This window comes from Bidens hawaiensis, unplaced genomic scaffold (assembly GCF_021521415.1).
Source record: "Bidens hawaiensis isolate Kalapana, Puna unplaced genomic scaffold, B.hawaiensis_p1.1 tig00010775_1, whole genome shotgun sequence".
Taxonomy (NCBI): Eukaryota; Viridiplantae; Streptophyta; class Magnoliopsida; order Asterales; family Asteraceae; genus Bidens; species Bidens hawaiensis.
The window spans coordinates 650121-669271 of NW_027491827.1; positions in this window are offsets into that span (position 1 = coordinate 650121).

Here is a 19151-nt window from a genome sequence, read left to right on the forward strand (position 1 = left end):
GATGACATAATTTTTGGATCTACAAACGACACGTTGTGTAAGGAGTTCGAGAAATCAATGCAAACCAAGTTCGATATGAGTTCGATGGGAGAGATGGATTACTTTTTAGGGTTGCAGGTTCATCAGTGTACGAAGGGAATCTTCATTCATCAGACAAAATATATGAACGAAGTCTTGAGCCGATTCAAATTTACTGCCGGAAAAATCCCTTCTACTCCTCTTCCCGTGGGTCACAATTTATCACCGGATGAATTGGAGGATACCGTTGATCCGACCCTCTATCGTGCTATGATTGGTTCTTTAATGTATTTAACTGCTTCTCGACCCGACATAATGTTTGTTGTTTGTTTATGTGCTATGTACCAAGCAATTCCCCGAGTTACTCACCTGGCAGCGGTCAAGCTTTTCGGCAATATCTAAGGGGCAATCCTGACATCGGGTTATGGTACCCTAAAGATGATACTTTCGATCTTACCGCTTACTCAGACTCAGATTATGGAGGATGCAAGATCAATTTCAAGTCTACTACAGCGGGATGTCAATTCTTAGGAAGTCGGCTTGTTTCCTGGCAGTGTAAGAAGCAGACAACGGTCTCCACTGCAGTCTCGAGTTGCTGTTCCCAGGTTTTGTGGATACAACAACATCTTCGCGACTACGGTTTGAAGTTTAATACTACTCCCATTTTGATTGATAATTCTGCTGCTATTAGTATCACCAAGAATCCCGTACAACATTCTAAAACAAAACATATCGAAATTCGATATCATTTTATACGGGATTATTATGAAAAGAAATTAATTGACCTTGAGAAAGTACATACTGATTTTCAAAAAGCCGATCTATTTACCAAAGACTTTGATAAAAACACGTTTTAATTTTTTGCTTAGTTTAAATGGATTGAAGACCCTTGCTGAGATCCTAAAATTAGGATAATTATCTTTATTTTAGTTTGTTCTAGTTTCAATTTTTTTTGTTTTTAGGTTTTAGGGGGTGAATCTTAAAAAATATATACAAAAATATTGTGCTTTGAGTTTGTATAGATAAAACCCAAAAACATTAGAAAACTTTGAAAAATCAAAAATATTTTGCTCTTTCTTGTTTTATTTTAATATTTGAAAATCCAAAAACATTTTAAAATTAGAAAATACCAAAAAGATTGTGATTTTTGTTTGTACAGAAAATTCTGAAAAAGTCAAAAAGAATGTGAAATTTTCGTTTTTTAAAGAAAAATCTGAAAAGACAAAAAGATTGTGTTTTTAAGTTTGTAAAGAGAAAAACCAAAAAGATTTTTGCTTTTGTTCGCTGAAAATTACGTCATTTGTTTCTATTTTGAAGGACATATACTTGTATATGTTTGATCCTGATAATTTCTTGTAAATCTTCGGGTTAGCCATTTACCTAATAAATGGATAGTACTTGGGGCGTTCGTCAAGCTTCTACTTTATTTTTAGCTGAAATTTTAGTCAGTTATTTAAGTTTGTGAAGCGTGCTTGCATGTTTTGGTCATGTTCTCTACTTGTAGATGGATAGGATAGCCATTAATTTATAAACTTAAATTAACTGGGGCAATTAAAATCATTTTGTTTTATGCTCCTCAAAATTTTGAGTTTTTGAAGCAAAAAAGAGAAAATGATAGTACATTGATTATTTGACCCCAAATCCATAAAGAAATAAGCTTAAAAGACTGTGTGCTTAATCTTTGGTGCATTGATAGGTCTTAAACAAGCTGTTAGAGTAAAGTAAGTGATATAAACTTAAAGAAAAGCCAAATTGAAAGAGGTGTTAGTCTCTAGAAAAAGTCTCGGTGAGGATGGCAGAAATGTAATAACCGGTCATACTCAAGCCTTATGGTTGTTGATCATCCAATAATATAATAAAGCAAATAACGAGGGTTAGGATTCTGGAAACTGTGAGTCTTTATGCGGCTTAATCATCTGGGTATTCATAAGCATGAATATTTCACTCACTTTCTAGAGCAAACCCAAAGTCATTAAACTTGATCACTGCTGTACTCCGTACAATCCAAATTACTGACTTGATCAAAATCCGATGTTAATCATACAATTGTTCCTCCCTTGCGTGCGTATCAATACCAATAAGAAACGGACCCCAGGGGATACAATGTACGTAAGCCGACAGATGGACTCGTGCATACTCACTCACAGTAAAGGAAACTTGATGCATTGCTCAAAATTTCTCAATTGGTATTCAAAATTTTGATCAACACTATAATGGTTTATGTCAAGTTGGGGTGATTTGACAAAACTCAAATTAAGCTTGAGCCGAGATTAGGGGCTGATAGTTTCTGATATTCTGTGCGCTAATTGAACCATAAATCATATCACAAAAATGCTCGAAGGTATGTTATAAGATTTAAGTGTACAACAATATCAATTACCGACTTAACGCCAGCCATAATATTGCTGAAATATAAAACTGTGATGGAAGGGCATTTTGGTCAATATGATTCTCTGCTCAAACTCAACAAAAAAAACACAAAAATGTAAGGCCCCGAACCCAGTGACCCTACTTTAGCGTCGGATTTACTCATAAACACAGTTCTTCAAATCAGAGTTTATTAAAACTTTTCGCGGAATATAAAACATCAATCATTTGTTACAAAATATTAAATCTTTTCTTTGATACCATAACACAAAACTTTACATTTAAAACATCTTAACTTCTTTCTTCAGATGCCAGCCGTTCAATCCATGCCGTGTGTCATCCTCATGCTAACTCTATAATCAGCTCACCTGCGTGCATACTAAAAGTCAGCTACGCTGAGTGAGTTCTAGTTAATCGAACGCCATACAATACATACACATACATACATATCCGTAGATACATATCCATACTTCACTAGTTACCCTTCTGTTCTACATACATACTTGCTACCATACATACATACATATCTACAATCACTAACCTTAGTCTACCGAGAGTACGTTCATAGTTCACCGTCTATACCTGTACTCAAGGTCGTGAACACGTACAAGGTGCGCAGTCCTTACCTATGTTCACCATTTATGGTACGTACAAGGATCGCGGTCCTTCCCTATACCATAGTACATCCACAACACGTACAAGGTTCACAGTCCTTCCCTATGTTGCAACCTAATTCATAGCACGTACGAGGTTCGCAGTCCTCCCCTATGCTACAAAATCAGCACGTATAAGGTTCACAGTCCTTTCCTATGCTGAAATACATCCACAACACGTACAAGGTTCGCAGTCCTTCCCTATGTTGCATCCTAATTCATAGCACGTACGAGGTTCGCAGTCCTCCCCTATGCTACAAAATCAGCACGTATAAGGTTCACAGTCCTTTCCTATGCTGACGCCTATCTACATTACGTATAAGGTTCGCAGTCCTTAACTACGCCATTACCAACCGAGTCTATGTCCGACAGAAGCTAGAGGGATTTGCCATCCTAACTTACTATGTTGAACGTAGAACTCACATGCCATTCGTGTACCTATATACACATACTTACATTATAACATAAGAACACTCTAGGCATTCTTTACCTCATTCATTTAACAACCATACCCCTTGTCGTTACGTGCAATATCCGAAGATCGTTCACGCCCCGACAAGTATTCATTTGAAATATTCATACATCTTCGATATATAATATTCGTACCTTTATTTTTAACCTAACATTACGCGCAATATCCGAAGATCGTTCGCGTACCGACAAACAATCATTCATATCTATCACACATATCACATATGACATACACTTATCACTTAGGATAAATGTATTAACAACACATCGAGTATGCACACAGCCCCGAAAACATAACAAGGAATGGGGCTAGAAACTCACCTGAACACGGTTACGTTCACCGTTAATCGTAATCCCTTTCTTCAGCTGTGCACGGCTGACTGTATAACAAGTACACGTATCAAACAACTATCACTACTCATATCATCTTTCCAGTCTTAACTACTACCCACAACGAACGGGGGTCCGGGGGCAGCGCCCCTGGCAGCGGGGTCTAGGGGCGGAAGCCCCTAGCAGGGTCCAAGGGGCAGAGCCCCTGGCTGGGGTCGAGCTGCCAGGTCAGCTTGGAAAAATTTTATTTACATTAACTGTCTTAACACATTTTCCATTAGGTTTTTAATTTATTTTCTAAGCGAACTTAACTTTAGGCGAAGTTAAACCTCAGGCGAACTTGTCATCAGGCGAAGTCAAACCTCAGGCGAACTTAGCTTTAGGCGAAGTTAAACCTCAGGCGAACTTGTCATCAGGCGAACTTAGCTTGCAGGCGAAGTTCATCAGGCGAACTTAGCTTGCAGGCGAAGTTCATCGCTTGAAGGCGAAGTTGCCCAGATGAAGGCGAAGTTGCCCAGACAGCCTGCTGTTTGGTTTCTGTCCAACATTTCGAGCGATTTTAACACCCCCGCTATGGTTCAATATCACCCACTACGTTTCCCGACCATTTCCGGTCACTTAACACTAAAAAGCTTGGATCTTTAAATTTCAAAGATCAAGAATCATACCTTTTTGGGCTTGTTTGGATCTCCTTTAACTTGTTAACGCAACTAGTCGCCCTCTCTCACTCTCGGATCAGTCCGATTCTTCCCTTGGCTCGGCCCGGTTCCGGCGAAGTTAGTGTATGTGTGTGGAGTGTGCTTGGATAAAGATAGAATGAAGATATTTTGGGGTGTTAGGGTATTTATATCCCTGAGATCCCATGGACCTAAGGCCCATTCTCATTTAACCCATCTTAATTAATCCAAGTCCACAACCCACATCCATTACCCAACACTAGCCCGACCCATACCAACTCCTATTCTATTTATTTCCCGATAACCCGAGTAAACTTTCTCTCTATTATTAAGTAATATAATTAATATCATTTTGGAAATTTCGGGATGTTACAAAAAATATGTACTGCTTTTGATAAATCATAGAATAACACAAAAAGATTGTCCATTTTTAATGTTCGGATACTTCTTTATAAATACATTCTTTATTTTTTACAAAATACCAAAACTATTTTATCTTTCTTTCTTTACATATTATTTATGATTTTAACTTATGTTTCATAAAAGTGAAACGTTCTTTAAAGTATTCAATTATCGGGATAAAATGTCTTCGGTAATATTCTTTTAATTTAAAGTTTTTTATTTATTGGATAATATTTATTTAATTCATTTATTTATGTAAGTTAAAATTAAATAAAATTTTTAATTCGTTAAGTATGGATAACGAACTAGATGATTATTTAGCGAACTAATTTTTAGTTCTCTCACCTAATTCGTTTCCGCACTCTGTAACGAATCACTTCTACTTCGTTATACATATTTAACGAATCAAAACACAAAACATGTCTAGTTCGCTATTCTGACATAACGAATTGGGTTAACGAATTGCCTGATTCGTTACTTCAGAATTCAAACGAATCGCTTGATTCGCACATACGGTACATTGGGTAGCTTGTAAGACTATATAAGACAAGGACACGAATGGTCCTTTCACTATTCAACATCTTTCTTACACACAAAGTCACCCTTTTCAAAAATTTTCTCTGAATCTCGACCTTTGAATTTCGACTTTTTAAGCTATCATTGTGTTGCTAAGGTATAGACGACCACAGCGATGTGATTTTCGTCAAAAAGGATGGTGTATTAATAGACTAATTGGTTACTTTTGTGTTCTAAGGATTTTCCGAGTTCAAAACCTTGACTTATTTATATTATACTGTGTTTATGTAGTTGATGTATAGCTATTTGTGATCGGAATGCGATTCCGATACCCTTGGTAGACTTTAATCGATGGATGATTATCGTTTGCAGGGTCGATTGAATGATTATCGTTTGCAGGGTCGATTGAATGATTATTGCTTCCGGGTTTTATACTCTGTTACCATTAAGGTTACCCTAACTTATTTACTGATGTTAAGCCTCAATCTCAACATCATGGGTTTCGTAATATGTTTCCGAGATCATTACATATAATGTTTCAGTTATCCAACGATGGTTATAGATTAATTGAAGCTGGATTTGTGTTGCTGACTTTCTGTGTTCATCTTAATGTTGACTTTGACTATGTGAGTCAAAGATCAAGTCTAATTCTTGACCATTCGTGACCTTTAGCGAATTGGAACTCTGTGGTGTCCAATTCGTTAAAAATTTAAACGAATTAGATTAATCGAATAAGTTAGTTAACGAATCAGATGTGGATTCGTCATATTATAACGAACTAGATTCTAGTTCGTCCTTTTAAATAGTAATTCGCTAGGTCTACTTCGTTAACCTATTTACATGATACCGAATCACTTGATTCGTTACTGGATGGTAACGAATCAGAGTGATAATCACACGAATGACATTTTTAATTATTTAATTAAATTTAAATTACCTTTTGAATTAAATAAATTATTTCAACTGTCTAAACGCGTAAATACATTAATTACACACGACATATTGTATTTGTTAGTGCACGGTTTTGGTGTCCGTAGCCATCGAATAACTTATAGGCGGTTTAGTCTTTGTATTTAACGTATATTGTAAATAGCCTATAAATAGGGAGCTTATGCTCATAATTTAGGAGAGAACTTGTACATAGTTTAAGTTATCCTCTCCATAACTTATTATTCTCTCTAATGTATTTTACACTAAATTATCAATAAAGTATTATATTTAAAGTATCGATTTCGTGTTGATGTATCGTATTAGCGGCTAGATCTTGGTCTCTATGACGTTCTCTCAATTGGTATCAGAGCAGGAGCTGCTCTCGATACATCAATAAGGTAAATCTGAGTTTTCTTGTTCTTCGGGTTTTGGTCAGATCTGGAGTAATTTAGTGTGTTATTGGTGGATTTGTTGGTGAATTCGTGTTTATTGATGGAAGATGGAACTTCCTGTGTAGTTTGGTGTTAAGTTATGGTGTATTGAAGGATATGCCATGGAAGAGCATGGTTATGGTTTGATTCGGTTTATGATGATTTAGTGAATGTTAAGTTATTTGGATGATGGATTTGTGTTTAGAATTGAAATCCTCATGTTTCTGTGGATTTTGGTGGTTAATTATGGTGTATTGAAGGTTTCACCATGGAAGAGCATGATATGGGTTAAGTTAATTGATGTTGAATTAATGGTTGTTAAGTTTAATGGTTGATATATTCGGAATAGTGGTGAAAATCCGAGTGTTCGGGTAGATTTTCATGGTTATTTATGGTGTTTTGATGATTTCACCATGGATGAAGTTCAAAAAATCCAGATTCCGGCCAGATCTAGTTTTTCCGGCGATGTAACAGTATTTTCCGGCGAATCACGTTTTTCCGGCGAGCTGTTCAGATCCAGCCAACTGATTCGTTAGTTACTGTAGCTAATTCGTTAAGAAAGCTTAACGAATCTACTGTAGCAATTCGTTATGGAAATGGTAACGAATTAAGTTAGTTCGTTAAGGAGATTCGCTAAGGTAAACATAACGAATTAAGGCAATTCGTTAAGTTAATTCGTTAAGATAATGATAACGAATTAGAATGATTCGTTAAGCTAATTCGTTAAGGTATATGTAACGAATTAAGGCAATTCGTGAAGTTGATTCGTTAAGTTAAAGATAACGAATTAAGGCAATTCGTTAAGTTATTTCGTGAAGGTGATTCGTTAAGGTATTGATAACGAATGAAGGTGATTCATTAACTGTTATAACAAAGTGAAATCTTAACGAATGGGAGGCCATTCGTGTAACTGTTATAACGAATGGGATGATTATTTATAACGAATTGAGTTTATTCGTTAAGTGTATAACAAATCAGTGAATCGTTGACGAATGGTGGATAATTTATAACGAACTGAGTTAACGAATGGAGATGACGAACTAAGTTAACGAATGGGAGAATTATTTATAACGAATTAGAGATGCAATTCGTTAAAAATAAATTCGTTCTTGCGGGAAAATCGGGAAAAATACTCCTCGTAAGTGAGTTTTCATTCTTGAAAATTTTGGCCCGTTAAAATTTATTTTTTCGAAAATTTTCGGTGAATTTTTGGCGGGAAAATCGGGAAAAATTTGCTTAATCGAAATTTTTCTGGGATGTTCATAATGTATTGGAGACTCTTCGTGCAAATTTTGGTAATATATTTTTCGGCTCACTGTTTATGCGTTTTCGACTGGCCGAGGGGGAGATCTCGTGTAATTTAAGGAGGAGTGTGTTAGTTTGTGAACCTTGAAGATTATTTAAGACCTTGCCGAATTTGTCAAAAAAAGGGGGAGATAAAACTTTCATTTGAGATTATTTGGCTTGTATCTTCCTACGTTTGCAAGATTTCTTGAAAATTTACTGCAATTCGGGTGGTAATTCGTGTTTGAAAAGCTGCGTTTAACTGAGTTCAAAACTGCAGTTGTTTTTCGATTGGTGATTGATTTGTTCAAGATTGAAACCTGACTATGTGGGATACGAGTGTTTGTTCGTTTACTTCTTTCTGAGGGACTTGATCCTGACTATGTTGGCTACGAGTAAATGGCGGATTACTTCTGTTGAGGGGGACGATTCTCGAACGAGTTGATCTTATTGAAGAATATACGAGTCTTGTCATTGGAGTGAAGAATTTGATCATTTGGGGTTTATTAATGAAGGTTGGAACTCTGAATGTTATGCCTAAACATTAGTGCATCTTTGCGAACAAGATGTGGAAGAGCTTCAAAGAGTATATTTGGATACACGTTATCAAGAGAGGGAAAACCGAAGTGAAAGATGTTGAATGATCGAGTTGTTCATGAAGATGTGTGACGAGGTTAAACGTAAAGATATGTTTTTTTTTACCGGTGCTGACAGATAGCTGATGACTTGATGCTGATTGTTGAAAGATTTAACCATATCATACGCCAGTGGATGATCGGAATGATCTCCAAGAGTTGCTCACTTTTAGGGGGAGATCTGATATGAGAAGCTACAGGTTATTAGTTTGCTGAAAAAGATTTAAAGATTGTTTGTCTGCACAAGCCCGAAAATCATCAGTCAAGGGGGAGTCTGTTAGTGCACGGTTTGTGACTGGTGATTTGCAGTTAAAGTATTCAAGGATAAAGTATTCGATAGCTACGGAAAAGGGGGAGTCTGTTAGTGCACGGTTTTGGTGTCCGTAGCGATCGAATAACTTATAGGCGGTTTAGTCTTTGTATTTATCGTATATTGTAAATAGCCTATAAATAGGGAGCTTATGCTCATAATTTAGTAGAGAACTTGTACATAGTTTAAGTTATTCTCTCTATAACTTATCTCCACCATAATGTATTTACACTAAATTATCAACAAAGTATTATATTTAAAGTATCGATTTCGTGTTGATGTATCGTATTAGCGGCTAGATCTTGGTCTCTATGACGTTCTCTCAGTATTATTTCTTCATATTACTCATACCGTTCTAAATTCTATTCAGTATAAATGGCTGATCAAGCAAATCAAGATCAACCGGTTGCTGATCAAGGGCAACAAGAACAACCACCACAAGAGCAACCACCTCAAGTACAGCAGGAAGATTTTATTTTATTACCTTATGACACAAAACACAACATCTGTGCGTATATTGATCAAGATATTGCTGACGTTGATGTGTTCGGAGACATGTTAGCATTCTTAAGACGCTCAGTGATACGTTATGCAATCACTGCTCGACCTAAAGTGTATCTGAGTATTATTAGGCAGTTTTGGGATACTGCTGAGGTTGTTGAGGTGGAGAATCATATTAGAGCCAAGACTAATCGAACCGTTATTACTATTGATGTGGGAGTGGTTCGCCGTGTGCTTCAATTTGGTGACAATGATGACAACCCGAGTGAGTTTGACAAGCAGTTGATCAAGGGATTGTTTACTCGTCTGTGTTATGGTGTTGGTATTGATGAATCTATGCTGAACAAGAATGGGTTATGTCCACCATACAAATATCTTCTCCATGTCTTGATTCATTGTATGAGTGGTCGTCGTGGTGGTTTTGATCAATGCAGAAGTAGTATACAGTCAGCTTTTGTTGCTCTTATCCTCAACAAGCCATTTAACTACTCTGAGCTAGTTTACGATCATCTGAATGAACAAGTTCAGCAAACACTTCAAAAGAAGAAATTTTTAATGTATCCTCGATTTCTACAGCTGATCATTCAAGACTTAATTCCCAATTTAGTTATTGATCAAACTCCAGTGAATGATGTGCTTCCTATGGAACACATGAAAGCTGATACCGTACATAGAATGTTGGTTTATAGAAAGGAGAGGCCAGCGGATAAAAGAATGATTGGTCATATAATTAATCCAAATTATGTATGTCCTCCTAATGAACGCTGGATCCATGACGACTCGGATTCCGAGCGTGAAGGGGGAGAAGGTGGGAACGATGATGATGGGAATGATGATGGAAATAATGGTGGTGGTGGAGCTGGGGATGCTGCTTTTCAGGAGCAACAAGATGCAGTAAATGTTGCGTTAGCTGCCACCATTGCAGCTCAACAAGAACGAAAGAGAAAAGGGAAAGCGTTGGCAACTGGAGAGCCGTCTAAGAAACGACGTGTGTCAGCTGGGGCTGGGGTAATTACTGGTATGCCACCACCTCGTCAATCAACGCCTCAACGCTTGGTAGTGCCGCCTACTACTAGCACTCCGATGCTTACATTGACAACGACGTTGGTGTCTCATGAAAGGCTTGGTTTAATTCCACAAATGGCGTTATCTGAAATACCAAGGCCTCCTGCTACATTATCTACTGTCCCTCCAACACCATCTATGAGGCCTCCTCCTCCTCATCCTCCTCCTCCTCCAAGTGATGTCTCTTTTCTGAGAATTACTCGGCCTCAGAGACCAATTCAACCAGTTCATCCCTCATTGTACAATCTGCCACTGAACCGTCAGACAGAGATGCTGTTAAATCTTCTTCATCTATATGAGAATCAAATGGCAGCTGACCGTCAGAATCAAGAACGTCTTATGGAGAATCAAAGACGGATGATGAGTTATATCTCATTTTGTCAAAAGGAGACTAAAGCGCTACGTGCGATTGTTGAGTCTCACGGGGTGAAAATGAAGGAACAAGAGGATCTAATATTGCAACTGACTTGCAAAGAAGATGCCTTAAAGAAACTCAAAAGAGATGTTCAAGATCCGGACGAGTCTGGTGCAGGAGGTGAGCCTAAACAAACGCACGACTCATCTTCCGGTGCTGGTACAAGTGGTGGTGAGGACTCGGGTAAACAGATTATTGTGTATCAGGATCCAACTGCTGCTAAGCCAATTGAGATGATTGCAGCCAACACTGTGATATTTTTGGATGGTTCGGGGGTGGTTAGAAGTGTGGTGAACAAGGATGAGATAGAGGTTGGTGAGTTTGTTGATAAGTCTCTGACACAAGAGCAGATTTCCATACTGCTTGGGTTAAATGACGAACAGTTGACCGTGTTAGAGACTGAGCCAGACATCGAGGTGGTGAATGAGGAAGGTATATCAGATGATCTGTCAATTCAAATGAATACGGATTTTATTTATGAAGACGAGGATGTTGAGATGGAAGATGTAACTGCTGAGGAGTATCCGGACCTGTTTCAACATACAAACGTTGATCAAGGTGCTCCCGTATTTGATGAACAAACGGTTAAAGTTGCTGACGATGAGTTGGTAAAGGCATCCAAGGGTAAACAAGAAGGTGATGCAGTATTCAAATCACTTGAAGTCATATCCGATGCTGATATTGCTAAGTGGTTCAGCTACAAAGCGGCGGGTAAGATTATCAAGGCGTATAGATATGTTGATCAAGAACGAATGGACACAGCTGCTGCATGGGTCAAAGAAAACCACGTGACCTCCTTCAAGGCTGTTTCCAAGGTACATGGTGATATTGTCTCATGGCTTTATGATTCTGAGCTTAAAGTATGTATAATTAAATGGGAGAAGGGGATCCAGTACTACGAAACGATAATGGACGTTCTGACATTACCGCGGTGGGATGTTCGTACCCTCGCGCGTCGTCCATTCATCAATCGTGGTGGTCACCAGACAGCTGAGTTGTTTCATCAACACTTACTGTTTAAGGTCAATCATGGTTTCAAGTTCTTCAAGCCCCAGGTCCCGAGACGTAAACGTATTGACGAGATTGATCCAAGAACTGGCTGGAGGAAACTTGTTCTTAAGGTAAAGCCGCCGAAGATGATGAAGCGGGTACCTGTGAAGACGATGCCTCAACAGATGCATCTCTCATTCAACCGCTGGTACATGACAATCGTACCGGCGACGCTGTCATTGTACTTGGTAAAGGATTAAAGACTGAGCTTATCAAGATAATCGACCCGATGTGGTTGGTTAATTTATCTGAAACAGACAATGACGTGCTACACAGGAAACAGATTCTGATCGAGCGCAATGAAGACTACGACCTGGCTATGCAATTCCAACGCGTTGTGCGTGTTTGTCATGAAAATGGAATTCATAGTTGCAGAGACTGGCAGTCCAAGCGTTTCAAGTAACTTAAAGACAAAGAGCTCAAGACGAGGGGGTGTCTGTTAGTGTACGGTTTTGCGTCTTGAGTCTTTGTAATTATCGTTAACGTATTTGTTTTATGTTTAATGTAATAAACAATTATTTATCTAGTTAGTTCGCTAAAGTAATGTCTAGTTCGCTAAGCTTGTGTGGCGAACTAAGACTTAAGTTTATTCCCTCCTGATTCGTTAGGGGATGTTAACGAATCAGGGGGTGATTCATTAAGCTATTTGGTTTATTTAAGTATGTAACGAAGTAGTGTCTGGTTCGCTAGGGAATGTTAGCGAACCAGACCTATCTTCTATATATAGTGAACACTGTTCACGTTAAATAAAAGTTTTTGGAGAATTAATTAACGAAACCCTGTCCAAACTCTCTCGATCTTCATCTTTATATTATACAAACTACTGATATACATATACAGATAATACATATACATATATAACACTTAATCATACGTAATTATGAGCTAGATCTATATTATGGTATTAATCAGATTAACACAGATCCGAGATCTGTTATTGTTATTGGATTGATACACCGGGTTCCAACAACACTGAATTGGAGAAGATCCTTAAATTGACGAATAATAAAGGTATTTAAATAAACGTTTAATATATAAACTTATGTCAGGTGTATCGGGAATATAATTGGGTAAATGTTATTGGGTAGCAGGGTCCTGTACTCGGGTATTTTAAAAATCCCAAACCCTCCAAATTTTTCAAAACTAACATGGGTCGGGTTTTATCCATCCCAATTATGTCCAATTACGTCGGGTTACGGGTATTCTCATCGGATTTAGGTTTCATTATCATCCCTAACCATGTGCAAGTAAAAATAGGTATTAGTTGTTTTGGTTAGTGATCACAATACTCAAAAACACAAAAGCACCCTCGAAAAGCCAAAACCACACTCGTTTACATACGTTCTCAAGTATTAACTGTGGTAAGCAAGTACGCTCAAGCTTCCATTGGTGTGGTGCACCTCAACCGATGCCCAACTCAAACTTTACCAACAAACTAAAACCACACAATTGTTCAAACACTTCGATTTATTGGTCTCACACTATCTATTTATCATGGATTTAACTCCAAAACGGCTTGCTTTGAAACCAAACTAGTTCCTAGTCAACAAAGTCAAAAATGAACCGGTTTAGGTTGGTATTTTACCTTAGATAACTTAACTGGAAATTTTAATGTCATTTAGTGCAAAATAATTCACTTTATTTTAAAAACGTTCTAATATAATTAGTAAATACTAATAGCCCAACATACAATTAACGCAAATTGGATTTTAATAATTCCACTTTTTTTGTAGTTTGCTGATAATAATCTCATCTCAGAAAATACTTGCCACCGATCTCATCTTTCAGACTTATTGTTTTCATTAGGCTTCCAAATTTTCAAACGAGTGAATTACGGTTTTTATCCCTGTGGTTTGTCCAAATCTGCAATTTTAGTCCAATAGTTTCAATTTGGGGATTGTCGTCCCTATGGTTTCATTTCACTTGCAATTAAACCTGACCCAACTAACCTCGTTAAGTCTGGTCGTTAAACCCGTTAGTGTGCCCTTCACGTGAGGGGCAATTTTCCCATTGTTTTCCCAAATACACACCAACCCCTCACGTGAAGGTGCTTGCGAATTAAAACGGGGGTTCATTTGGGGAGGAAAAGGACAAAATGTCCCCTTATGTGAGGGGCACGCTGACAGTTTTAATGACCAGACTTAATGGGTTAGTGGGATCAGGTTTAATTGCAAGTGAAATGAAACCACAAGGACGAATATCGCAAATTTAAAACTATTGGATTAAAACGACAGATTTGGACAAACCTCATGGACGGAAACCGCAATTTACTCTTTTCAAACTGATCAATGTTTTTGGGATTTTGATTGAAATGAGGATACGAGACGATTGGTGTAAAACTTACCTCGAAACGGTGCTCAAATCGGCTTGATTTTTGTTAATTGGAAGTTTAAACACCCGAGTTGAAGCACCGTTTCGAGGTAAGTTTTATGTCACTTGACTCGTATCTTCATTCCAATCAATATCCCTAAAACATCAATTTGAAATTTGGAAAAAACTGAATGGCGTTAACTTTTTTTAACGGATGTACAACGAAAACAATTAGTGTGAAAGGTGAGATTGGAATGAAGACCCGACACCTATTTTATAAGATATTATTATCAGCCAAACGTAAAAAGTATGGAATTATTAAAATCCGATTTGATTGCAATCTAACTATCTATATAATTGCCTACAACAAAATCTTACGTGTCGCTCTCACAACGAAATCCACCCTCTCTCAGGCCACCAAATTGCTCCATTATTGAATAATGGCTTCTCATTTATTCACTCTTTAAAAATTCGCGGGTCATGGGTAATGTTGATGAGTCTCATAACCCGGATCACTAAGTGGGTTAGATTCACCCACTCCATACTTTTGACTCTAATATTTCTCAAACCCTAACTCCTCTGCCTCATATCGCCTTCCTTCAATCAAACCGTGACAACCGTTATACCTAATTCAAAAGTATGCCCAAATATTAGGGCTCGAAGCTATATAACCTATATTTTCTAATTCTTACGTTGAAGCAGAGGGGACGAGAGCAGAACCGAAGGTAGTGAACGGTTTATCAGTAACAGGAATAGAGCCGTATAGAAAACCTACCGGAGGTTCGTTGGATGATTATGATTGATTGATTAGTGTAGGTTTATTATTATATTATTATTATTATTATTATTATTATTATTATTATTATTATCATCTGTTGTGATAATTATTGATTGAGAGGAACAATCTAGAGTTCACCCATGTATAGTGGCTGACTTGAGAGCTGAATTTTACAAGAACCCCAGTCATGGAGATAGTGGAACATCCAAAAAAGCCACCGGTGATTTGGAAAGGTACTACTCATGATGTTTATAACACACTTTTGTATTTTAAAACGTATCACAAAATAAACAACCACTTAAGTTAAGGCATCAAACACATTTTATAAATTATTATCCAGATTTGTTGTCTTCAAATTAATGATTGGTTCTTGCTTAATGATTTGATTTCCATGTTACAACATATACTAAATAGAAATTAAACATAGAGATGTGGATTTGTTTTTTACTATTGAACAACCCAATTACAGTTTCCCGAACAATTGAAGTTTGCAATTATATGTTTCTCGAACAAGTATGGTTAACAAGTTGTTGGGAAATTATTAATAATTAGACTACAGTTTTGAATATTGACAACTGATTATTGTAGATTTCCTTTTATAATAATGATCTTCTGTTTTATCTATCCTAACGTAGGGGTGTCTTTTTTAACCGCACCCGAACCCGAACCTCTTTTTTTGGGAGTCATGCTAATCAAGGTTGTTATGGGTCAACTTTGTCTGGGCCTTTTTTTTGGGCTAAATTCACAATCATGTATGGTTTAATAAAAATTCATTTTTTCTCTCTTAAAACATGTTTCTCTCTCTAAAATATGTAGTATTTAGGCAAAGGTAAGTCGAAAAGGGTTGCTATGCTCTCGGAATCACTCTCGGCTGTCTCATGTTTCTCATATTGTGCCTTGGAGTATTATTGGGGAAAAGAAGCATAAACTTAAGCACAACATTCTTGATATTCATGGTATGTGTGAATTCTTTGTAGTCAAGATTTCAAAGTCAAACGAGCCTGACTTCGGTTACATGTTTGATATAATTCAAATTGGACATGAATTATGTAAACCTTGCTTAAATATCTAATGTTAATGGTAAATGTGTAATATGTATCTTAGTAACTAGACAAATATAGGTTTGACTTCAAAAGTTTGACCGGGAAACAGAGAAAATTTTTTTGACATCCATTAGTACAATATGTTGCACCTCCACCACCACCGCGAAAGGATCCGACATTCAGCTTCCGCGTTTGTATTTCGTTGCGGTTATTGTTTCTGAATCCGTTTCTAGCAAACCAAAATTTGAAAAAGACCAATACTTAACCTGAACAAAACAGTGACATTTGACCCGAATGAATTGTTAAAACAAATTTGACTAGCGATGAGCAAATTCGATGCCGATTTGGTACCGTTGGTACCGAATCGGTATCAAAGTTTTGAGTTTCGGTACCGGTACGGTCGAATGGAAAATTTCGGTACCGATACTGGTACCAAGAGTTTGCGATTTTCGGGATTGGGATTTTCGGTACCAGTATGATACCAATCTCATCCCTAAATTTGACCCATACCGAATGAATTGAAACGAATCTAAAAACTAAAACCAAACCAAAACGAATATGAAATAACCTACCACCCTCGGTCCAAAGCATTACAACCATGTAAGTATATAAACATAAAAACTAAAGTTTAACTATGACTAACACCTAAACACATCATAGAGGAACATTATATATTCATAATAATATAAAGAAAATTCTAAAAGTAACCCGCGTGACACGCGCGCCCATGTCAGCACTACGTGAAAATTGACCTTTGGTCACGCGATAAAAGTGTGGCCGTAGGCCTTTAGCCACACACGTCTGGTTCAGGTCATGTGTGACCAAAGGTCGCGACATTGTAGGTATCATATGGCCACACACAGTCACTAGTGGCCTTATGTGGTTATAGGTGAGGCTAAAGCGTACTAGCATTAGTTGCTGGCCATCAAGAAGCTTCACCAATAAGTGTGGCTAAACGGCAGAAAATGGCCACATGACTATTTACTATGAGTGACCATTGCACATATAGAGCCACATGCATGTTTCAACCACATGAATTTTATAATAATGTGGCCAATAGGGTTGCGTTAAGCGTGCATTGTGACCTATACCGTGTGGATATAGCAAAGCAACGGCCACCTAAATTTAATAATAGTGTGGCTAATTATATCATATAGACACTGGATATTACATTAAAAGTGGCTAAAAATGTTTACTTGCCACTCAAACACTCCTTTGTAGATTATAGTGTGGCTATTGTCTTACCGTTTGTCACACATAATGCTTTTCGTAATTTAAAGTATGGCTATTGTCAAACTTTTCGTCACACGTAGTGAGGTATTGTGTGGCTAGTCATATCATATAGACACTGAAGGTTATTGTCAATGTGGCTAAAAATGTGAACTTGCCAGTCAAACACTCTTTTGTAGTTTGTGGTGTGGCCATTGTCTTACCATTTGTCACACATAATGTTTTAACTAATTTAAAGTGTGGTTATTGTCAAAATTTTCGACACACATAGTGATGTATTGTGTGGCCAATCATATCATATAGACACTGGAGGTTATTGTCAATGTGGCTAAAAATGTGAAATTGCCACTCAAACACTCTTTTGTAGTTTGTGGTGTGGCCATTGTCTTACCGTTTGTCACACATAATGCTTTTGTAATATAAAGTGTGGCTATTATCATACTTTTGGTCACACATAGTGATTTTTCCAATGACGTTTGATCTCGTTCCGCCACACAAACAAAAACCAAGTGATGAAAGTGTGGCCAATGGCTAGTGTGGTTATTTTATGCCATTTGGTCACACTTGGTGATTTTTTTATATGACGTTTTATATGATTCCGTCACACACGCAAAATACGAAGCAAGCATGGTGTGGGTAATGGTGATATATAAAATCACAAGTTTTCGGTGTGCCTATGTCACACTTTTAGCCACACATAATTTGTTATATCCGTCAACTTTGCTACCCTTTCATCACACAACAATGTTTTCGTTGTGGCTAATGGTCGTTTATAGACTCTAATTTATGTAATTTTAGGTGTGGCTATTGTCTTAATTTTGGGCACACCTATTTAATGTGTTATATGTGGCCAAATAGTGTGTAATTAGGCAATATATAATTATTTTTATTTTTTGTGTAGTAATATAAAACAGCTGTAAGCAAGCATGACAAAACAAAATTAGAAACAAATTATATTAATAATAATATTCACTTAAGTAAATGTATACATCTTTTTGTAAGATATATGCAAAATATCTTACAAAATACAAAATAACGACTACTTATATACTAGCTAAGGCGTCGGTTTTCTTGGCACTACTCCTTGTCTTTTGTTTGGTTACCCTTTCTATCGTTGTGTACTTTGCCTTTGGCTTCTTGCCAACTCTATCTGGTTCTTTTGAGGATGGGAATGGTGGTAGCTGGAACAACAGAATATAAAAAACAAATATGTATAATTAATGTCATATTTTGTAATTGAATAGAACAAAATATGAACAAACCTCCTTGTCACAAAAGATATGATCTCTTGTGATATTTTGTAATTGAATAGAACAAAATAGTAGGCCTGCAAACAAACCAAACGTTCATTGAACTGTTCGTGAAACGTTCGGCGGGAAGTTCATTTATGTTCGTTTATTTAATAAACGAACAAACACGAACACAAAATTTGTGTTCGTTTAATTAAACGAACGAACATGAAAACATGTTCCGTTTGTTCATTTATGTTCATGAGCGTACGTTATCTTTGTTCAATTATGTTAGTTTAGATTATAAACAAACAAACATAAACGAACACAAGTGTTCATTTTTTAAAATAAATGAAAATGAACATAGATATTTGTTCGGTTAAGTTTTCGTATAGGTTTAAAGTTAAAAGGGAACAAACCTCCTGGTCACATAAGATTAGGTGTTCTGGCCAAGTAACAAAAGTACCAGTTGCGTCACCAACAGTCATAATTTCACCTGCCTCACA